This window comes from Saccopteryx leptura, chromosome 1 (assembly GCF_036850995.1).
Source record: "Saccopteryx leptura isolate mSacLep1 chromosome 1, mSacLep1_pri_phased_curated, whole genome shotgun sequence".
NCBI classification, from domain to species: Eukaryota; Metazoa; Chordata; class Mammalia; order Chiroptera; family Emballonuridae; genus Saccopteryx; species Saccopteryx leptura.
Window position 1 is genome coordinate 19,169,213 of NC_089503.1, and position 23,552 is coordinate 19,192,764.

The 23,552-nt window shown below is 51.8% G+C and overlaps 1 protein-coding gene and 1 pseudogene across 4 annotated transcripts in view; both read right to left on the minus strand.

Moving 5' to 3' along the window:
* Positions 1-11,557, minus strand: part of PRDM11 (PR/SET domain 11) — an 83,747-nt gene extending 72,190 nt beyond the window's left edge. For all 4 annotated transcript variants that reach the window (XM_066362794.1, XM_066362801.1, XM_066362776.1 and 1 more), the window contains exon 1: positions 11,160-11,557. The gene's annotated coding sequence lies outside the window, so the exon portion shown is untranslated. The remainder of the gene's footprint in view (positions 1-11,159) is intronic.
* A 4,979-nt stretch (positions 11,558-16,536) lies between these two features.
* Positions 16,537-16,878, minus strand: LOC136388706 (small ribosomal subunit protein uS8-like; annotated as a pseudogene).
* Between the last annotated feature and the right edge of the window lie 6,674 nt (positions 16,879-23,552).

The following is a 23,552-nucleotide window of genomic DNA, read 5'->3' on the forward strand; positions in this document are numbered from 1 at the left end:
AGAAATATGGGTCCGAATCCCAGCTGTGCCCCTGACTTCCTACAAGATCTTGACAAAGTCTGAATCCCCTGGAGCCTCAACTCCCTCATCTGCAAAATGGGCTCATAGCATCTACCTCCCCCACCTGCTGTGTAGAAAAAATGAGATGAATCCACATAGCCTCTGTGAGAGCCACTCGGACTCCCACAGAATGTGCGGCTCCATCTACACCGTGGACACTGGCCCCTGAGAAGAGGAGGTGGAAACAACTGAGCTCCAAAACCAGACACACTTTCTGCAGGTCTGGGAGCCCGGGGCTCAGCCAGAGAGGACCAGTCGCTGGCCCCAGGCAGGACCCGGAAAGGAACCAGGCAGAGGGATTCTCCCGGCAGAGAGAAAGGCAGAGCAGACGGGAGAGAGTCCGAAAGGCCAGTGGAGCCTTTCTTGGCCACTGTCCTGGGCTAGGGGCCAGGGCGCTCGAGGAGGGCAGCGAGCCAGCCACCGGCATGTGCCAGGGAGGAGTCTGGTTTCTACCTGAAACTGGGGGAGGGGCCCCTTGGAGCCAGGCCAGTGAGTCCTCGCCTCACCGGTAGCCCAGGGAACTGGGGCAGGGGCCGGCGACAGACGACAAGGGGAATCAAGGAGAAGAAGAGCAAAGGGCATGGCCTTGGAGGATCTGATCTGGGAGGTGAAGCAGCCTGAGCCACGCAGACACTCAGGAGTCCTGTGGGGAGAGGGCGCACATGGCCTTGGAGGATCTGATCTGGGAGGTGAAGCAGCCTGGGCTGCTTCAGGAGTCCTGTGGGGAGAGGGCGCACTGAGGAGCAAGGAGCTGCCCCCAGCACGCACAGAGAAAGCACTGGCTCTGGGACTCTGCAGCAGCAGGACAAGCCTAGTGCGGGTTCCGCTGCCCAGAGCTGCCTTGTCCCACCTCCAGGAGACCCTGGGGCTATGGCAAGGGCTGTGTCCAGCATGGCAGCGGCCCAAGGCAGAGAGCCAGGGAAGTCTAAGCACTCACGCCTCCAAGAACGACCAAGGCCACTGTCAAAACCAAAGCATCTCAGTGCCTCTTGGCTCTAGATCTCGCATGTGGACAGGCTGTGAACGCCTGCCGAGCCCCATCCCACGGATCCTAGGCAGCTGGAGTCCCCCTTGAAAGGCAGCCAGCCAGCCTGGCCTGCTGCGTGGGGCCCAGCTAACAGGGAGCTGCAGGGAGTGAGCAGGGAGAGGCTGGGCCACCCTGAGCAGGGGCCCTGGAGAGGAGGGTGGAGGTGGGGCAGCGGAGGGAGCTTCCCACAGTCCCTCCCAGGAAGGCTGGCACTCTCCGAGTCCTGGTGGCCACACGCAGGCTCAGGCACAAGGCGATCTATGCCCAGCAGCCCCAGGACAGGACAGGTCAGCTCCAGGGACAGGGGGCTGCACCAGGGCCAAGGACCATGGCAGCAACTCCCGACAATGAGCTGTCTGCTCTGTTGAGCCGGCCCAGGGTGGGACATTAACTATTCCTCACTGCCTCGAACTAGCGTTCACTCCTCAGCCCTGGCCCTGCACAGGGTTCGTGCAGAAAGCAACGTTAGGCCGCCGTCCACGCTCACCTCCTAAACAGACCCCATGCCGCCACACGCCAGGCTCCCGGTGTCTGCCCTACCACCGACCTTAGCCTCAAACTTCAGCCCTCCCTCCTCCTGCTTACACTCCTGAGCACGACTCTGGTCTCCCAGGTGGCCGGCACACCCACTCTGACAGTGTACTGCACTGGCCGCTTGCTAGGGCAAAGGGGCTAAGAATTCTGCCAATCCTTAAGGGCCAGCCAGCCACCCCAGACACCAACCACCTGACCAGGACAGCCTGGGAAAGCCTGCCACTCACAGCGGGGAACGCCTGCCAATCCAAGCGGGGCGGATGGACTCACAGGGCGGCCCGGCGGAACTACGGGGCTGGCTGCCCCGGAAGGGACAAGGAGAGGCCGCTCACCAGCACCTGGCTCCACTGGGCACCAGGAAACACCATTCCCGAGGCGGAAGACCCAAAGGAAACACAGCTGCATGGCCCCTTCGGTCTTTCAAAGCGCCTCCTTAGCTGTGATCTGATCTCCTGCCTCACTCCCACTGCCTCCAGGAGCGTCCCCAAGTCTCAACTCCTGAGCCTGGCATTCAAGGCCTTCCCAGTCTGCCTCAAACCTGCCTCTCCAGGGAGGTCTCCCCACCTCTTCTCCAAACACTCCATTCCTTGAACCACAGGATCCTTGCGTTGCCTGCTTTTGCACATACTGTTCCCAGTGCCTAAAGCGCCCTTCCCTCTTCCTACACCTGGCACACTTCCATTTCTTCTCCAAGGTTCAGCTCAGCAGCACTGCTGGGAAGCCTACCCTACACTCTCCCTCCCCCATGGCCTGTGGCAGAATCACTCGCTCCCCTCCCCCCACATCCCTCAGCAAGTAGGGCACTTCCTACCTTCAATCACAATTAGGATCTGGGCCAGAGCTGCTCAACTATTTGTGGTAAAGAGACTTTTTTTTTTTTAAGTTTTCCAATCTATTGCCAACTGATGCGTTTGTAAATTACAAAAACAAAAAACAAACAAACAAAAAAAACAGTGACACAGCAACGCCAATGTTGTTTCTCAACATTTATTCTCCATCCTGTACCTGTCTTGGTGCAGATCAGCTCACAGACGGGCGGGGCTCTGCGGACCACTCTCTGTGGCACTGACGGGGCCCTGCACCCGGGGTCCCCAGAGGAACCTGGGGCACTGACGGGGCCCTGCGCCCGGGGTCCCCAGAGGAACCTGGGGCACTGACGGGGCCCTGCGCCCGGGGTCCCCAGAGGAACCTGCGAGCCGCAGGGTCCATCAAGTCATGTGTCTATGCTTGGACCTCCAGGACCAAGGGGCGCTCCATCAGCTGACCCAAATATTGAACAGGAAGGTCCCAACAACCCTGAATTACGGGCGGTCCCTGTGTGCTGGGCATCCCCATTTTTCAGGGGAGCACACAGAAGCACAGACAGGGTGACTAGCCTGACACCCCAGCTGGCCAACGTTGTATTTATTTCTCCACACCCCCCGGCACACAGAAGCACAGACAGGGTGACTAGCCTGACACCCCAGCTGGCCAACGTTGTATTTATTTCTCCACACCCCCGGCACACAGAAGCACAGACAGGGTGACTAGCCTGACACCCCAGCTGGCCAACATTGTATTTATTTCCCCACACCCCCCGGCACACAGAAGCACAGACAGGGTGACTAGCCTGACACCCCAGCTGGCCAACGTTGTATTTATTTCTCCACACCCCCGGCTTCACGAAGCAGACCCGTGGAACCTGCAGGGCCTCTGGGCCACCCTCCGTCCTGGCACAGGCTCCTGACAGCATTGCCCACTGCAGTAATAGTGAGCCCCAGGCAGTGGCGAAGAGTTCGGACTCCAGAATCAGAGACGGGGTTCAACAGCCTTTCGTAGCTGTGTGACCTTGGGGAAGGCACTTCATTCCTCTGGGCCTTGATTTCTCCTCTGTAAACCGAGGCTTGCACCAGCGTCACGGAGCAGCACGCTGCGTTAGGCAGGGCCCACACATACCTCTAAGCCTCACCCAGGCACGGCTGGTGTTTATAAAAGGTCCGGGATAACCCAGCCAGAAACTTTGCCCTGGATTCTTCCTTTCTGCTCAGCCTCGTCTTCTCTTGGGCTAAATTCTTCCCTGGCTGCTAAGTTTGCTGATTTCCTTCGAGAATTTCACCTCCCTGCCCTCTTTTTTTCTTGAGCTAAGGGGCGTCTCCTTTCTTCCCCCTTCCCCTCCCTGGTACACCTTGAACTTCTGATTCTTTTCACTTCTTCCTCAAATACCAGGCCCCTCTGGCTTTCCCTCTGGAACATTGGTGGTCTGAGGAGGGACCTTGAGCTGCCCTGAAAATGCCACCCTGTTGGGGTTGAGACAGTGAAGGGCTGCACTGTGAGGTCAGGGATGGCCCCAGACGGCAACCTCCTTCCTGCCCACCCACCCACGCACTCAGCCCACCCCCTCTGTTCCTTGGGCCATGACCACACGGAGCCCACCCCCTCTGTTCCTTGGGCCATGACCACACGGAGCCCACCCCCTCTGTTCCTTGGGCCATGACCACACGGAGCCCACCCTCTCTGTTCCTTGGGCCATGACCACACGGAGCCCACCCCCTCTGTTCCTTGGGCCATGACCACACGGAGCCCACCCCCTCTGTTCCTTGGGCCATGACCACACGGAGCCCACCCTCTCTGTTCCTTGGGCCATGACCACACGGAGCCCACCCCCTCTGTTCCTTGGGCCATGACCACACGGAGCCCACCCCCTCTGTTCCTTGGGCCATGACCACACGGAGCCCACACCCTCTGTTCCTTGGGCCATGACCACACGGAGCCCACCCCCTCTGTTCCTTGGGCCATGACCACACGGAGCCCACACCCTCTGTTCCTTGGGCCATGACCACACGGAGCCACCCCCGCTGGCTCACAGTCAGCTGCCCCCAGGAGAGGTCCCTGGGGCTGCTCCCCAGACTCCTCAGCCGGCCCAGAGACTCCCAAGCCAGCCATCTCTGTCCCCTGAACACTGAGCAGCAGGATCCTTCCTGGCCCTCACCCTCATCCCTTGGGAAAAGTATGATCGTGGAAGGAGCCACCCTGGGAAAGCTGACATTGTGGGGGTGGTTCTATATTTATTCGCTTGGCGACGTCCATACCAGCCTAGCTCGGTGCCCGAATCGAGTTCATCTTCTCGCCTGCCGGTCCTCCTCTTGCCTGGACCCGGCCATAGGCGTGGGAGGAGGAGGAACCCACTGGTTACGACCCGCTCTGCACCCCGAGTTCCCTCACGCGTGTTGCCCGAGGTGAACTCCTGCCAATGCAGATATTCAAGAAGTGGCCAGACAGCCTCTCCTTTAGGAGGGTAGGCACGGAGGCTGAGCAGACGCTCTCAGAGGTCCCCACTCTGCTGTGCTTCCAGGAGGAGAAGGGCTGGGGGGCAGAGGAGGGTCTGGGGAGAAGGCGACGGTGGGCAGAGAATCCGGTCTCCCTTTGGGCCAGGCGGGGCGGGAAGAGAGGGGGTGGAAGGGGAAGCACCAGAAGGCATCGCAGGCCCCAGAGGCCCAGTGCCCCCGTTCGCAGACAGCATCCCCGCCCCTCTGCGCCCACCCTCGAGCTGAGCCAGATGCTGAGGAACAGGATGGCCGGCGGCCCCTGTGCTCTCCACGTCCGCCCCTGGCCAGTGTCACTGCATCGGAGGCTCTTGGTCTGCCCGGATGTGCCTGCCAGTCTGACCCATGAAGTTCCCAGGATGGAGAGAGGGCCTGAAAACCAGCATGCAAGGCAAAAGCTTATAAATCAAATCCTGTGTTTAAAGCACCCAGGGGACCCGCTAGGAGTTGTTATGTAACAAGGCAGTGACTCCTAAGGATTCCTTTATAAACGTGGGATTCTTGCGGAGACTGGAGAGATTAGATTACGGCTGGGAGATGTGGAGCTAGTCGCTTAACCTCTCTGAGCCTGAGTGTCTCTGCCCATAAACGGGTGTGGAAGCCACCTCACGGGTCTTATCAAGTGCCCTTGTGCTCCATACATGTTCCTCTTAAACTCTGGTCCTGAAAACACAAAAGTAAAAATCCTCTTCCACAGAATGTAGTGCAATACTGTTTCCATTTACAGACGCTGAAACTGAAGCCCAGACGTGCTTGACCTTGAACACAAGCCCATGGGTGGTGTGGAAGTGCCCGAAGGTGCGGTCGGTCACCTCTGGGGAGAAAGACTTCCATGACGTCTGCGCTGTCCTGTGTGCAGGCACTGCTGTCTCAGCAGGAAGGAGCACAGGATTGTTTCTGTGCCCCGGGGCGAGCCTCTCCTCTGGTCACGAGCTCACACCTGAGGAAGCAGCCCAGAGCTGGCCCTACGCTGTGCTACACATTGGTACTTGGGACTTCTTTCTCTGAGGCCTCAATGAAGCCAGCACTAGGATCACCTCCGCTTTCCAGATGAGGGAACAGGTAACCCCAGAGGGCAGCCTCTTGTCCAGGTCTGCCAGCCGCCAAGGGGCTGGACAGGACTGAACCTGAGCTCCCCCCTCCCCAGTTTCCTCTCACTTTCCCTCTCCCTGACAAGAGGCCAGCCCAGGGCACTTTGCCAGGTCTTATCTGGGGGTGCCCTGTGGTCCCCAGAACTGTCCCCTCACCCACCCATTCTGAGCCCAGTGTGGAGGGCCCCCAACCTCCCCCTTTAGAATGACCCCCACCAGGCCCTCCTCCTCCTCCTCCTCCTCTCCTGCCTTGATGACTGCAATAGCCTCCTGATCGGTCTGCCCACCTGCAGCCTCACACCCAAGCTGCTGCCACTGCTGCTGCCCTCTCGGACCTGGATCTGATCTCAGAGTGGGCTCTCTCTTCATACAACTCTCTGCGGCACCTGCAGCCCCACGGACTGAGTGTGAACTCCTCAGCATGGTGGGCACAACCTTTTACAACCTGGCTGGGGAAAAATATCCGGGTTAGACAGGAGGGCACAGAAGCCAGGCGGCTTGGGTTCGAATTCCAGCCCTACCGCTTGCCAGCTGGGCACCTTGGGCAAGTTATTCCACCTCCCTGAGCCTCAATTTCCTACTTGCCCTAAAGAATGGGGAAATAACAGTACCAATATCGGGGTTCTACTGAGAAGATTAAGTGAAAAATGAGAAAATACCCATAAAGCACTTTGCATGCAGTAAATTCTCAATTCATTCACTCATTTCACACATATCTGATGCCCTACTATGTGTTAAGCCCTATTCAGTGACTCAAACTGAAAAAAACCCAAGCTCTCTAGGAACTTACATTATAATTAAGGGAGTCAGTCAAAGACACAATAAATAAGTCAAACGGAGCACACACGTGCTAGATACTAATGGGAAAAAACCCAGGGAAGTGGGACAACGGGGTATGGGCTGCAATGTTAAACGGAAGAGTGCTGATGAGAAGATGGTATCTGAGCAAATCTGATGGAGGCGAGGGAGCTTGCCATAGAGGTAATGGGTTAGATTGTTCTAGGGAGCCCTGGTTGGATAGCTCGGTTGGTTGAAGTATCGTCCTGGAGTGCAGAGGTTGCTGGTTCGATTACTGGTCAGGGCACATACAGGAACAGATCGATGTTTCTGTCTCTCTCTCTCTCCCCCTTCCTCTCCTGCTAAAAATCAATAAACAAAAACAAAAACAAAAAAAAGGACTGTTCTAAGGAGTGGGGACAGCCAATGCAAAGGTCCTGAGGCAGTCAAGACTGGTGTTAGTCATATTATTATTATTATTACTATTACTTTTCCAGCCTCATCTACCTCCACTTCATCCCTGACACACACTCTGCAGCCAGATGAACTCTGAGAACCTCTCCAAACCCTTCTATGGGCCGTGCCTTTGTACAAGCCACACCCCATGTGGGAATACCTATCCCCTCTTCGCTTTCCAAATCCTACTCGTCCTTCGGCTGAAAGACCTCCTCCTCAGGGAAGCATTCCTAGACTTGGTCATGGCCCTCTCCCTTGCATCCTTCTGCTATAGCCTGTCATTGCCTGCCTGGTTAACTGCCCACCTCCCACGCTGGTCTGTGAGTTCTGTGAGGGAAGTCTGGGGTCCACACTGCACCACGAGCTTAGCACAGGGCCTGGCACAGGTTACGTCTGTGTACACCGTCCATTGGATGAACAAACAAAGGACTGAAGGACACCCCAGGCCCCCTTCTTGCAGAGCCTTAGCCCAGAGACACCGCCACCAGTGTGGCAGCAGTGAGGGAACACAGGCCTTTCCAACACAGATACAAATCTGCAATAGGAAACGGGCTTTTTAAAAATAACAGCACATTTTTTCTTTCTTCTTCATTGTTATGGTTTTGTGTTTTTTTTTCTTTCTGCATGGCTTACTTTTCCGGTGCAACCCCTGGGCCAGCTGCAGGGAAGCCCCTCCCAGGCCCCACTCTGAGAACACGGGCTCTGGGCCTCTAAGACCGCCGGGACTTCAGCAGGGGTGGGATGTACCACATGGTCCAGACCAGCCCTGGCACCAAGGCCAGCAGGAACCTCTGAGCCAGAACCCCTTTGCTCAAACCCCAATGTTGGGGTGGGGGGGGGTGTTACCGCCTGGAAACTGATTCTCCAGTGAGGGATTTATAACCTGATGTGACATTTCCAAAGGGGCTTCTCCTTGGCAGTCTGCAGTTCTCTGCCCCTAGGAAGTGACAAGTGACATCAGATGGCAAAGGTTCCAATTCTGGCCATACCACTGTAAAACCCCGGACCCCTTACTTCACTTCTGCAGCCCCCGTCTCCTCATCTGTGAGATGGAAATACTGATCCCCCCCTTGTGGAGCTGTTCCCTCCATAGGGCTATGGCATGTCTAGTGCCATTCCTGGCACACAACAAACCTTCCATCAACATTAGCTGCCTTCCCTCGTCATTATCTTCATCATCCCTGGATTTCCTACTGTGCGGGCCCTTCCCTGAATCCCATTCTCTCCAGATCAGCAGAGACCTCAATGCTCTGTTAAACCTCACACTCATTAAGTGAGAGGGGCATTAAGAACCACCCTTCTTCCGCCACCTCTTGCCCTTTACCAACCTCAACTCATTCATTAGATCAAAACTGTTTCAATATTCCAGAAAGAGTAACCAGCAAGTGCAGGAGAGAACAAGGCTTGGAGTGCAGAGATTCGACGGAGGGTCGGAGATGAGGCCAAGGAAAGGGCAGGGGCCAGGTCATTCAGAGGCTTTTAGGCAGTAATTTGGTTCTTTATCCCAAAAGCAGGAGAAATATTTTTCACTGTATTAAGCAGGGCATGAGAGGCCTGATGTGATCTTTGGAACAGACACTCTGTGGTGCTGACGCTGAGATTGGCATGGAGGGAAGGTTGCAGGTGGGCAGTGAGGAGGCTGTTGCTGTTGTCTGGAAAGAGAAGCCGGGGGAAGAGATAGAAAGAATTGGACAGATTCTATGTAGAGGCTAAGGCTTCCTAACTCTGGAGGTGGAATGAATTGGGGTGGGGAACAGAGGCACCAAGCTTTCTGCCTGAGGGCTAGTAGGATGGTAGTAGCCTTGGCCAAGATCAGAGTCCTGGAGGAGGTTTAGGGAGAAAGATTATAGAACAGCTTTGCACCCCGTGTGTTGCTCACGACTGTGACACAGCCAAGAGGGCAGGCGAAGGAGGCAGCTGAATAAGCAGGTATGACTCCTGACACCTAGTCCCGTGGTTTTTACTTCCTTCATAATTGCCAGTAACCTAGAACCAGGGAAACCTCTCCCTCCCCCCTCTCCATGTAAGTACAGGTAAAGAAAGATTCAGATGACAGAAGCCTTATTTGACACCAAGGAGAACAAAGTTATGAAACACATCAATCCAGGAGGTCTAAAGAACAGAACTGTAAGGCAGGTCAAAATAGCATATAAGTAATGGTTGTGATGGTTGAACAAGGGCTCCTGGGAGAAGTGAGGGGGGCCTCACATCTTTGAGAATGTCACTAGGGAAGGGAATTGGATTCTGCCCCAGCTGCTCCTTAAAGACCCTATCAGTTTGGGACTGCACAGACCTGGGTGGGGCCTGTCAATCAATTCTGTTATTCCCAGGATAGTATATTCTGCACTAATTTCAGGGAGAGAGTTCAAGACTTCTTAAATCATGTATCATCTGTGGGCTAGGCATTTTATCTCTGTCATTTCACTTGTCTCACACCTGCCTTGCCAGACAGGCTTTGTTGGCCCCATATTAGAGATTAGAGAAGCAAGGTTCAGAGAGGTCAGGTAACAGTACCAAGTCTATGGTGGCACAGCTTTTAGGAGAAGAAAGGATACCAATGGAGAAGCCCCTTTCCATTAATCTAAAGCAAACTGCCAGGGTTGTATTCCCAGAAGGGAAGTTTTCAGATCAGTGCCCAGAGCACTCTGTTCTCTCAGAGGGCAAAGACCATGGCCCACGCCCTAGGAAAGGAGACCACAGCCTGTTAATTCTGGCCCATGCCCCGCCCCCGCCCCCCATACCGGCCTTCCTCTCAAGGGGAATGTGGGTTAAAGCAAGCTTGAGTGCTACACGCAGTATGCTCCAAGGAAAAATTCTTCTGCCCCAGGACAAAAAAAATCCCCAAAGTTTATAGGGTTTCCAGGCATCGAGCGTAATCTCTCATTATTGTCTCCCGTCCCTGAGCACAAAGAACTGGGTGTGTTTCCTTTCAGCCACTCTGAATTATATACCATAGCCTTTCCCTACATGAAGAGGGAAGAGAGGTTTAACATTTTCCTCTCCCCAAGTCCCAGTCTATCCTGGGGGTCTAAGCCCCTATCGCCCAAACCGGTTCAATACACAAGCAACTTTCCAACTAGCATCGCCTAGCGCCCGAGACATCAGCATTCTCCCCGCAGCGACTCGCCTACGGCGTCCAGGCTTTAACAGGAGAAAGGTCATTGGCCGCGAAGTTTCCGCAGTTTCTGCATATGAGAGTACCTTGGGGATTGCGAGTGGGGAGGATGGAGGATACACTCCGAAGAGATTTCCCAAAGAGTCTACACCGCAACTCTGACTTGAAATATATGAAAGAAAAAGCCTCCAGCTCAGCCACGTTTAGCGAGATATCATGAACCGCGATGGAAGAGGTGCCCACCGCATCCCGAAGGACCCCGGCCTGCGCATCACCCCCGGTGCCCAGCCGAAGGTGCCCCTAGAAGTAGGCCAGCGGCCGCGGCGAGCCCTCCAGCCGTCCGCGCCCCGCCCCGCGCGTGTCGCCGCGTTCTCATTCCAAACGCTGGGCCTGGGCCACCGCTCCCATTGGTCGGCGGCCACGTCCGTCAGCGGGAGGAACGTCCACGCAGAGAAAAGGCTACATTGTAACAAGGCGAGCGAAAGAGGAGAGAGCGGGGAGGAAGGAGGCGGGGGCGCAGGCGGAGGGGCGGCCCCGAATCCCGCAGCGGCGGCGGCGGCGGCGGCGGCAGCAGCTACCTGCCTTGGGTTAACCCACCTCCGGGCCCGGGCGAGCCGCCTCCTCCCGGCCGCGGCCGCACCGCCGGCCCCCTGCTCCGCTCGCGCCGGCCCCCGTTCCCCCGCGTTCCCCGCAGCCGCTCGCAGCCCCTGCACCGGCGGCACCGCGCTCGCTGGCAAACTGCCGAGCGCTTTCCGAAGCCATTTTCAATGGCCACATTGGCTACCGGGCTGACTCACCTTCCCGGGAATGCTGCGGCGGCCGCGGGGCCCGGGCGGCGCGGGCGGCCCGGCGGGCGGCTCGGCGGAGGCGGCGCGGCCCCGGCTGGCGGCCCCCGCGGCGGGAGCGGCCGCGCTGCCGGCGCGCTGGTCCCCGGCGAGGCAAAGTTTCAGCGCCAGCCTCGGCGCGGCGGCGGCGGCGGCGGCGACTCGCTGCTGCTCTCCTCCCCTGCTTTGACCACCATCTTATTAGTACAGGAAATGACATGGAAAACGGAAGAAAGCGGCGTTTGGGGCAGACGCGGACCCCCCAATTCAGGGGCCGGAGCCGGGCCTCGGCAGCCGCGTCCCAGCCCGGCCCCGGAGAAAACTCCCGGAGCCCGCGGCCCCCGCCCGCGCGCGGCCCGGAGGGGGGAGCCTCGCTCCTCGGACCCAAAAACACGGGGCGAGTTTTATAATCCAGCCCGCGGAGAAATCGAGAAAAAAAATAAATAAATGAAAAAAGAAAATGTTAAAAGAACTTTCGAACTGGGACACTTTTTTCTTTCTTTTTTTTTTTTTTTGGTCGGAATTAAAAGTTTTAGAATGTAAAAATGTCCTTCCGTAGCGGGGGTTCCCAGGCTCTCTGTGTCCCGTCGCTGCCCATTTTGAACCCAAATAGGAAGATAGATGCGTTTATATTTTTAACTCTTTCGAGGCTCCGCCACCCACGCAGACCCCCTCCCGGTCCCGTTTAACCCTTTGTGTGCCCAGCAATTTAGAGATACAAACTAAAATAAAACAGGCGTCCCGCTGAGAGCTGAGGGTAAGGGGCTTGGGAGTTCGTTTAAAATGTTAAGTGTTTGCGTGGGGCTGCGGATTTAAAGTCGCGAACTGCACGTGTTCTTCGAATGGAAATTTGGTACCGGGATTGAGCTGCTGAGAACCAGACCGGTTGGTCCCTGCTGGCTTGGAAGTGATGTTTAAACTGCGCTTACTTGCTCGGTTCCTCCGTTTCTACATCTGTGAAATGGGATTCAACATTAGAGAGAGACTGAAGGTCGCGAGGAAAAGACAAGGAATTTTCATTAAGACAAAGTGGTTAAAAGCCTGACAGGCTTCCTTTGGCGCCTAGAAGACCAACGGACCGTGATGGGGTGGAAGACACCGCGGAGGGCGTAGCTCCACCATTCCTGAAATAATCCTTTTCCCTTGGCGTTTTCTGCCAGTGCGCGAGGCAGAACTGCCAGGTGTCCCCTGCCAGGAAGAATGCTGCTCTGGCTCTAAAGCCGGGGCCATACCCCAGAGTCGGAGGTTGATGGGAGGCGTTTGATCCCAGAAAGGTTTCTGGGCGGGGCGGTCCATCGAGGGGCGGCGGCCCCACCCAGACGTCCACCCACGGAAGCCCTGCAAGAGCTGGCACAGGCGGCTGCAGGGGTACCGCCCTAAGAAGGCCTCCCCCCAAGGGGATGGAGCTCCGTGTAAACCTCTTTGCCGGCTGAGAGCCTGGCTCTCAGATGGGTGTCCGTGGTCAGGCCCCAGGAAATGATCTTGGCTCATGCAGTCTGTTGGGGACTGAGGGAGAAGCACTTAATGCACTCCATCTTCTGTTTCCCTTGGCTTTGACATCACAAACGGCTTCTTGGAATCCTATGCCTGTTACTTGCTGTGTGATGTTAAGTGATTTACCTGCTCTAAGCCTCAGTTTTCTTACCTGCAGAATGGGGCATGCTAAAAACCCACATTGCTGGCTCTGTGTGAGGAGCCATGAGAGTGCATTTAAAGGATTTTGTTTTGAGCTGCTCAGGGTAGATACTCAAGTAACAGTAATTGATGGCATAATTATAGGATGTTCAATACAACTTTGCATTTTTGTGAGCGTCTGTCTGCTCCATGCCAGGCAGAATGGTGGGTTCTGGGGAGTACCAAGATTAGACAAGGTCCTGTAAGGAGGACTGTCTGGCCAGAAGATGGAATCAATCACAGCGAACTCGAATTAATTCAGAAATTAATGCATACCCAGCTTCGCTAAGCATCACGCGGAGACCAGGGGCTTGGGCAGGAGGAAGGACACTGAGGAAGGGGCCAGTTGTTCCTTTTGAAGAGTACGGCTCCCCAGGAAAATGCCGTCAGAGGTAGGCCTTGAGCAGGGGTTGGAATTTCCACCGGTGGTAGGATGGCCTTCCAGCACCTGAACAGCATGAGCAAAGATGGTGTTTGCAGGTGGTCAGCTGGGACTGAAGTAGAGAGCTGGTGGGGCAAAGGGACCAGAGATGGATAAAGAGAGTGTGGTGGTCACATCCTCCAAAAAGCAAGAAGGTCTTTAAGAGAACGAGCTGGTGAGGCCAGGAGGCTTCTCCTGCAGTGCTGCTTTTATATGTCGGGCTGGAGCTGAGCAGCGGATGAGACTCAAACCCAGGTCTGCCTGACTCCATTGCTCAGTGTCTTCCACGCTTGAACATTTCTGATTCCTTGTCCTTTTCCATATGCAGCCTTTTGTAAAATAGGCATCCCTTTGAAAGCTGGTCAAATATTTCCCTAATTTCTCCCTCAAACGTATCACACATAAGAAATTTACCAGAACTTTGTGATTCAAGGTCAGGTATTTCATGACCTCCCCTCTTGCAAAAACTATGCTAATAATCTAGTCACCTCCTGATGCCCGTGAAGACATTAAGATGCTCTAAAGCGGGTGGTTTTTAACCCTTTTTACACTTGATGACTGGTGTAAATAGAATTATTTCAAGGACCACTAACTCAGAAACCATCCTGGGTATAAGCAAACTCGACTAAGATCATTGGATCTGTGATCTTCATACAACATCAGGGTGGTTAACTCTTTTGCAGACCGGCATGAAATTTCTGGTAGCCCTGCACCAGTCCACAGACTGGTGGTTAAAAAGCACTGCTCTAAGGGAATGAAACTCAGCTCTTTGGAAGGGAAATTAAACATGATCTTTCTCATCTACTACTAATAATGATACTTAGGCAGGACTTACATCCATTGAGCTGCAAGTTAAACGCCCACATCACTGGAGAGTCACTTCCCATTTGCTATAAAACAAGGACAGTGTTTAGTGCATTGATAAAAGACCCCTCCTAAAGCTTCATGGGGGAAATTTCATTCAGGTTTTAGTGCCAGGAAAAAAATAACACCGAAAACCAACTGCATTTCCCTCGAGGAACTGGCAACATCTCCCTTGCTAATAAGAAGAGCTCCGTAACTGATCAGGTCTTCCTTTTTGCACGGGCTGCCAGGGAGCTCAGGGCCAAGTTCTGCTGCCATTCCCAGCAGCTTTGGCAGTTGCTTCCTCCTCATTCCTCCCTTTCCGCTTCTAATCCTAATGACTCAGCCTTGTTTTCTCTGCCTTTTATTAAAGATGCCCCCCTTTTAATTGTAAGAAATAAGTGTTTATAATAAATTCACATTTGGAAGAGTTGTTGAAGGGACCTGGATTCCACGGTTCTTGTGTTAAGCCAGAAACGGTTCAGTTCTGTTCTGGTCTTGTCCACTTGCTCAGCAGCTGAGGGATCCCTCGCTTGGAAGGAAGAAGGGCCTGGCTTAAGACCAAGGGATTCTTCACCCAGCTGCCGACGACAGCTAAGATCAAATGCCCTGGGTCAGATTATCATTGCTATTTTTTGCTGTACAGCAGCTTGCCTCTCTCCTGCCTGCTCCCTAGGAAGTGCAGACCACTATCCCCTACCTATCCCCCCAAAATATCCCCCATTATTTCCTCCTGTCGAGGAATGGTTTCCTCTCTTCTACATAAGCCACTGCCACTTACAGACTGCTTACCATGTGCCCAGCAAGGAAGTGATCGAGGTGGAGGTTCGGGAGAGTAGGGTTGGGATGAAGGAGCTACTTTGGATCATGAAAGGGAGGGCTTTCTGAGGAGGTGATGTTTCAGTGGGAATCTAGACAGATTCAAAGGAGCCAGCCCCACCAAGAGTTGAGCAGAGGAGTTCCTTTGCCGGGGACACAGCCTGTGCAAAGATGAGTCTATTAAGAATTCTAGGAAATGCAAAAAGCTGTCCTACAAAGGGTTAAGTACAGTGTGTCTTTGGCTCAGCAGGGACCATAGAAACACTGATTAGGGATGCAACCCAGTCTGTAGATCTGACCCAGTAGAGCCATTGGTAGTAGTGGGGAGGGGAGGAGACATCAGGAAAAATGGAGTATAAATGAATCAGGACTCTCACGTACCACATCAGAAAGTCGATAGATAATGCCTAAAATGTGTTCATCAAGAGCTAGCAATAGAAGCATCAAACTTAGGCACATGGAAGTGATACCAGCTAAGATTTAGAGTTGCTGCCTTTAGGAGTAGACTAAGTTGATTAAAATAAAAAGATATGAAAAAGTGGGGGCTATGCCCATTCTAATATTAAAATATACTATGAAGCCAGAGTAATAGGAACAGGCGGGCACTGTACAAATACACGATCAATGATCAATGATACATTGTAGAGAGATAAGAAACAGGCATATGATGACATGGAAATTTAGCACAGAATACAGAGAGCACTGTGAAACAATGAGAAATGTGTGAATTACCCTAGCCTATAATTGGTGTTGGGATGACTAGCTATCCATCAAAGGAAAAAATTACGTTTGATACCTATGTTATACTATGCATCAAAATAAATTCCAGATGGAGCAAATATTCCAACAAAACTAAATTAGAAAAACAGTCTAGGAAAAAAATTTTTAAATGATTTTCTGAAGAAGAAGGTTTTCTAACTATGCCCAGAAAACCATAAAGGAAAGACAGAAAACACTTATATTTGCACATAGCAAAAAGACATCACAAATTTACCAAAAGAAGTCTAAGTTGAGAAAATAAATTTCACTGTATTTCAAACAGAGGCTTATGTTATCCTTAATATGTAAACGACATTTATAAATCAAAAGGCACAAGGTTCCCAATTTAAAATGGATGAAGGATATAATCAGGTAATTCACAAAAGAAGCTTCTTTTGCCGGTAAATTTGTCCATTTTTTAGTGCTGAGTAATATTCCATTCTGTGGATATACTACAATTTCTGCCTTTTAATTGAACTTTCTGGGAGATTTCCTTGACCTGATCTTTCCACATTTAAATTCTTTAGAAAAAAAAAAAATCAACTCCCTTATCTTAAATTGTCATCAAGAAACAAGATTTCTTGTTCTCGGTTTCTTATAACTCCCTTTATTTTTAATGGGCACAATGTTATCTCTTTTCCAAGAATCTCTATCACCCTCCCCCCCAAAAAATTCTTTGTATTATCTGCTTTTTTAGGTTCTTTCTCCCCTATCCTTTGCTGCCTTTTCATTTTTGAGAGCGAGGCACTAGAGGCTGTGTTCCGGGGTGGGTGGGGCTTGCAGACAGGGCTGGCTGGAGGCTGAGGCTGGCTGAGTCCCCACACTCCTGTCTTTTCATCTTGCTTCTTCATGATGCATGACGCCCACTGAGGTTATCAATACAATAAAACCAAACGAACAGGATGGAAGCAGGTTGTTCTGCCATTTTTTCTAGACTCTGAGCCGAACATCGAGTCTGGGGCTGATTACTCCACACTTATCTAACCTGTCTGTGAGGTTCACAGCAGTTTCCCCAGCTCTCTGGTATCAATGCTTTCAAATTCGCCCATGTGACTATGCTTCGTCGTCACAGTTAGAAACTGGCCGATGGCTTTGGAGCACAGCCTATTAAGAACCAGTCTTCTCGGCATTGTTAATACTCTTGAGAACACCAGCCAGGACACGCATGCACACCATATGGCGGCACGGAGATGGTGGGAAGAGGTCCCACTGGGGTTTTTTAAGTACACTTTACTTTTTTTAAAAAATTAGCTTTATAGAAAAATTACAGAGATATTACAGAGAATATTCATACTCCTCACCCAGTATCCCCTATTTTTAGCTTTGCATTAGTGTTACATTGATTACAATGAATGACCCAATATTGATACATTGTGTGTGTGTGTGTATGTGTGGGTGCGCGTGTATGATAGAGACAGAGAGAAGGACAAATAGGGACAGACAGGAAGGGAGGGAGATGACAAGCATCAATTCTTCGTTGTGTCTCCTTAGTTGTTCATTGATTGCTTTCTCATATGTGCCCTGACCGGAGGTCTATAGCAGAGCAAGTGACCCCTTGCTCAAGCCAGTGACCTTAAACTCAAGCCAGCAACCTTGGGCTTCAAGCCAGCAACCTTTAGGCTCAAGCCAGTGAGATCATATCTAGGATCTCATGCTCAAGCCAGCAACCCCACGCTCAAGCTGATAAGCCCACACTCAAGCTGGATGAGCCCATGCTCAAGCTGGTGATCTCGGGGTTTTGAACCTGGGTCCTCTGTGCCCCAGTCCAATGCTCCATCCACTGTACCACCGCCTGGTCAGGCATTGATACATTATTACTAACTAAAGTCTATAGTTTATTCAGATTTCCTTAGTTTTTGCCTAAGTCATTTTTCTGTTAGAATTCCACGCAGGACCACACATTACATTTAGCCAGCATGTGTCCTGGGGCTCTTGGCCATGACAGTTTTTAGACCTTCCTTCTGTTTGATGAACCAAATATTGAGGAGTATTGGTCGGCTGCTTCCTTGACTGCCACTTACTGTAGCTTGTCTGATGTTTCTGCCTGGTTAGACCAGGGGCTATGGTTTTGGGGAAGGAAGCCATGGGGATTTTGATGGAATGCCGTTGCATTTATAGGATAATTTGAGAAGCACTGACATTTCCACAATATCAAGTTTTCCTTCAAGATATGGTACACGTCTGCATTATATTCAATTCCTCTTTTATGATCTTTGGTGAAGTTTCATGGTTCCCTTCTGATGGACCTAGCGTATTTGTTGTTAGGTTTCTTCAAGGTATTTTATAGCTTTTGCTGCTATTGTGAGCAAGGTATTTTTCAATTACATTTATGTTCTAAATGTCCTTGCTGTTATATTGGAAAGCTATTGGTTTTTTTGTCAATGTATATTCTGACTGGCTGTCTTACTAAATTCACATACTGTTTGTGATAGTTCTCAGTTGATCCTCTTGAACTCTTTTATTTTTTTGTGACAGAGACAGAGTCAGAGAGAGGGACAGACAGAAAGGGAGAGAAATGAGAAGCATCAAATCTTTGGTGTGGCACCTTAGTTGTTCATTGATTGCTTTCTCACATGTGCCTTGACTGGGGGGCTACAGCAGACCAAGTGACCTCTTGCTCAAGCCAGTGACCTTGGGCTCAAGCTGGTGAGCTTTGCTCAAACCAGATGAGCCCACACTCAAGCTGGCGACCTCAGGGTTTTGAACCTGGGTCCTCTGCATCCCAGTCCGACGCTTTATCCACTGCGCCACCACCTGGTCAGGCTGATTCTCTTGAACTCTTTTGATAGACAAGAATATCTCATGCAAGTCACTTTGCTTCTTCCTTTTAAGAGTTTATGGATCTTTGTTAATTTTCCTCTGTTACTGCATTAGTTAAAAAATTGGTGCTTAGGAGTAGGGACGGCGGCAGCCATCATTTAATTTCTGTTGTCGTTGTTAGTAATGCCAGCTTGTCACTTGCTTTTATGATATTTGCTAGAGGTTTCTAATCATCTCTTTCTCATATTTTGGAAATGTCCTATTTCTATTTCAGTAGGAGTTTATACGAGGAATAAAACTTGAATTTTATCAATGCCTTTTTTTGGCATTTTGCAGAATCAGCACCTATTTTTTTTTACATTAAGTTCTTTTTTTTATTATTTTATTTATTCATTTTTAGAGAGGAGAGAGTGAGACACAGAGAGGGAGAGAGAGGAGAGACAGAGAGAGAGAGAGAGAGAAGGGGGGAGGAGCTGGAGGCATCAACTCCCATATGTGCCTTGACCAGGCAAGCCCAGGGTTTCGAACTGGCGAGCTCAGCATTTCCAGGTCGACGCTTTATCCACTGCGCCACCACAGGTCTACATTAAGTTCTTAATGCCATCATTACTGCTCTGTTTGTTGTTGTTGTTTTCCCCTGTAGGTGTCAATCTGCTTCCTGGCCTGGGCACCTGAAAGGGACACCTCTGTGCCAACCTTTGCCCTCTGTAGCTGGAGTAAAGCTCAGACTCCATGCACCTCTGGCCACCCTCAGAGGGCAAGGCAGTCACGTGGCGGTCAAGTAGTAATAATCGGGCGGGAATTCAGACCTCTTTGGAGGGGACGCTGCCTGGCCTGGCTGGGGTCTCGGAGCTCAAAGGAGGGGCTTTGCACTGTCGTCACCTAGGCTTCTGGGGAGAGAAAACTGACTGCTAACAGTACCTCGGGATTTCAGAGGAGACTCTCACGTAGCTGGAACTCTGACCCTTAAGGAAGGGGCTCGCACCTCCCAGGGAGGCAGTGAGGCTGGTTCGGGGACTGCTGAGGGAAAGAGGAGCCGATGTCCTCTGGAACCCAGTGCCACTGCCCAGGTCAAGAGCCACTGCCCGGTTACACTGACAGGAATGGCTGCAAGCAAGAACGATCAAGACCCTTCTCCCCTCCTTTCGCCTTAGACTCCCGTCTAGTCAACATCAAACCACCGAGAGCCAGCTGGCCAGCGAGAAGCGAAATTTTCAGCTTGAGCCCAGTATCACAGGGCAGAGCTCTGAAGAGTGAGCGTGGAGATGTCTCAGAAGGGGAGACACACGATCCTAACGCCCATTGTTCCCAGCTCTGGGTAAGAGCCACGGTGTTCGCTGTGGTGATGGTATTAACTACTGCTCAAGTTGAATCAGTTTCACCTGACTATCCTAGAACCTAAAGACTAAATTGTAAAGTTAATCATCAACAATCCTTTAATAAAATCATCAGGAGGGAAGGAGGAGATAGGGAAAAAAGAAATTAGTAATATGTACAAATATAAAATAAGTACACACATAACAAGCAAGAAGGAAATTTTGTTGCATTGTTGTAAGACTCCTTGCTTTTCTACTAATCATCAGGCCATAGCTGAGTTTTACAATGTCTTTCTATTATTCATGACATCTTTCATCTTTTCTTCAGCCAAAACTTAGTGGGTTGGGGTGACCGAAATCTTCAAGAGTTGACTTTTTCAGTGATCCAGCCTTTTTTGATTGCTGTAGCTTTACATTGACTTTTCTTATTAGACATGGACGAGGTAAGAGCTGCCCCAGAAAGACTCCTGGGTTTTAGACATGGTCTATCCATTGTAGAGTAGGAGCCCAATTTGATAATCGGGATCAATCACACCAGACAGTAAAGAACCACCTCTTGTGACTGTTATTTCATGACGGGAGGAGCCCAGAGTCCCCACTTGTATTAACTCAGCTGAGTGGGACCATTGCTGTGTCCTACGGTGGATGGGTTTCTGCCTCGGAAGCAAAGATTTCCGAGTTAGCAGAGTTTAAAGTTGTGGGGACAAGGTAGAAAAATTCTGCAAGTGGTTAGCAGCTGTGCCAGTGAGAGAAAGCATGTCCATTCTGTGTTTTCTGGCCCTGTTACTGTGGATATGAGAGGGACCATGCCTTGTATTGGTTGCTGAATGAGAGCATATTCGACGCCCTGTAAGACAGAATTTCAGTCTCAGGATGTTGTCTCTTAAGGAGCATTTAATGGAGTCTGCCAAAAGCCATTCCACTTCCTAGTTGGGCCCCCTGCATCGGATGATGGAGTGCTTGGTAAGACTAGTGATTTCCACGGTCCACATCCATTGTCGCTCTTTTGCTATGAAATTAGTATCTTGGTTAGAAGCAACACTGGGTGGAAAATCATGGTGACAGTGTTGCATCAGTCCAGAGATGACAGAAATATTGTGGACAATAAAGGTAAGAACATATCCAAAATATTGACTTAACCAAAACCAGCGAGAGATGGGGGAGAGAGGGTATACACATGTGTTTGGGGGAGGGGGAGCTTGGCGTTCATAGTAAATCAAAGATGATGTCTAAAAAATAGAAATCAAGAACTAATACCCCATGCAGGTTATTCTGAAATATGGAGATGAGACAGCAGAAATTATTAAATAGAAAAAAGAATCTTACTTTTAAAAGTCTAGGGAGGCCCTGGCCGGTTGGCTCAGTGGTAGAGCGTCGGCCTGGCGTGCGGGGGACCCGGGTTCGATTCCCGGCCAGGGCACATAGGAGAGGCGCCTATTTGCTTCTCCACCCCCTCCCTCCCCTTCCTCTCTGTCTCTCTCTTCCTCTTCCACAGCCGAGGCTCCATTGGAGCAAAGATGGCCCGGGCGCTGGGGATGGCTCCTTGGCCTCTGCCGCAGGCGCTAGAGTGGCTCTGGTCGCGGCAGAGCAACGCCCGGGAGGGGCAGAGCGTCGCCCCCTGGTGGGCAGAGCGTCGCCCCTGGTGGGCAGAGCGTCGCCCCTGGTGGGCGTGCCGGGTGGATCCCGGTCGGGCGCATGCGGGAGTCTGTCTGACTGTCTCTCCCCGTTTCCAGCTTAAAAAAAAAGAAAAAAAAAGAAAAATAATAAATAAAAATAAAAAAAAAGTCTAGGGAGCTGATCCTCCTGTCCAAGATTCCTGCTGCCTAAGAAGCATAATTGTAGCACTTTACTGCTCTCTGCTGGAGAACTGAAGTACTACCATTACAAACACGGAATGACCGATGTGAAGGCGTCCCCTGGGTTATGCAGTGCACTGGATTATGAAGCTAGGGTCCAGCTGAAAGGCAGTCACCAATCTGGGCACTCTGACGGGACCCTTTGTCTTTGAGCTGTTTGGTGGGGTCGTTGTGTCGGGGCTGCCAAAGCAACGTGTCCTGTCCTTGGGTGCTGTCCGCACAGGTCAGGGAGAGCCCTTTGGCTGCACCAGCCCTCCAGATGCTTGGAGTCAGGCTGCATGTGGCTTTCAGGCGTCCCATTTGTGACACGTATAGAAGAAATTCCTGAAAAATCTAGAGTGTGCACTTAGCTGTTTTCCTTATTCTAAGGCTCCTGCAATCCCCATTTCCGGCCCCACATACAGTTGTACATTTTCTTGGTGAGTTCGGGCAGGGCTGGGGGCGAGACGCGGGGAAGTCAGATCTTCGCAAGCACATTCCACTCCGGCCCTGCCTCGGCCTCCACTTCTTGGCTGTGGTTTCAGAAGCGCTCATCTCTCTCCTGGGCGAGAAGTTGCCCCACTAGAAAGGGGATGGGAATCTTTTTGTGCTCAACTCAGCATTGCCAAGATTTTATGTACTTCCCCTCCCAGGGTGTTTGCATGCAAAAGACATAAACCACAGCAGTAATGGGGAGATTCAGACAAAGCCACTTTGGGTCACTGAGTTTGCTATTCACTAGAATCCTGCCGTGTGGGTGGCCAGTTACCACACCTCTGCTGACAGCAGGTCTCACAGGGCCCAGGCACCCACGTGCTGCTCCCACAGGGCCTCCAGCTGAGAGAGGAGTGGCCATGTGAAGCAGGTCTGGTCACTGGAGCTGGGAAGTGTCCCTTGTGCCTGGCTGTGCTGCTTTCTTTCCAGGCAGGTGGAATGACGGTCCCTGGCACTGCCAAGGCTGTGTCCTGCCCGCACAGCAAGAGTCTGTACCCCCTGATGGCCCCAAGGGATAGGCCAGGGCTAACTACAGTTCAGAGACTGCAATTGGAGGTGGCTCAAGGAAGGCGCCTGTGCACAGGTCAGAGGTGAAAGGTCAGACGTTTAGTCTACCTGAGGGATGGGGGCCGACATTCTTCAGATTTCCAGCTTGTGTGCCCAGAGGCCTGTGGCAGCGAGCCGGGGAGTCCATGCCGCTGCAGGATGAGGCTGTTGTCTTCCTGGACTGACAGTTTTCTTCAGTGGAAGTGATATAAAGCACTATTCTTATTTAAATAAAAACAGAAACCTCATGGAGCACAATGGAAAAATCTGTGCGTAACTTTGAGACAAAACCCGAGACATCAAACAAAGTCCCCACTGGGGTCTACAGCAGGGGTCCCCAAACTTTTTACACAGGGGGCCAGTTCACTGTCCCTCAGACCATTGGAGGGCCAGACTATAAAAAAAACTATGAACAAATCCCTATGCACACTGCACAGATCTTATTTTAAAGTAAAAAAAAAACAAAAAGGGAACAAATACAATATTTAAAATAAAGAACAAGTAAATTTAAATCAACCAACTGACCAGTATTTCAATGGGAACTATGCTCCTCTCACTGACCACCAATGAAAGAGGTGCCCCTTCTGGAAGTGCGGCGGGGGCCGGATAAATGGCCTCAGGGGGCCACATGTGGCCCGCGGGCTGTAGTTTGGGGACCCCTGGTCTACGGCTTTGGGTTGGTGCCTGGCTTGCTGGGTAACTGTGTGCACTCCTGCATTCGCAGCCATTTCAGGGGGCAGATGAGCAAGTGCCAGAGGGGTCCCGGGCCCCACGGTTGAGGGGAGCTGGGCCGGGTCTCCATGTAGCTGGAGGGCAGGCCTGTGAGGTCTAACTATTTACTATAGTCTGCAGCTAATCTAATCACCTACCTAATGTAACCAGTGGATGAAGCCCTAAT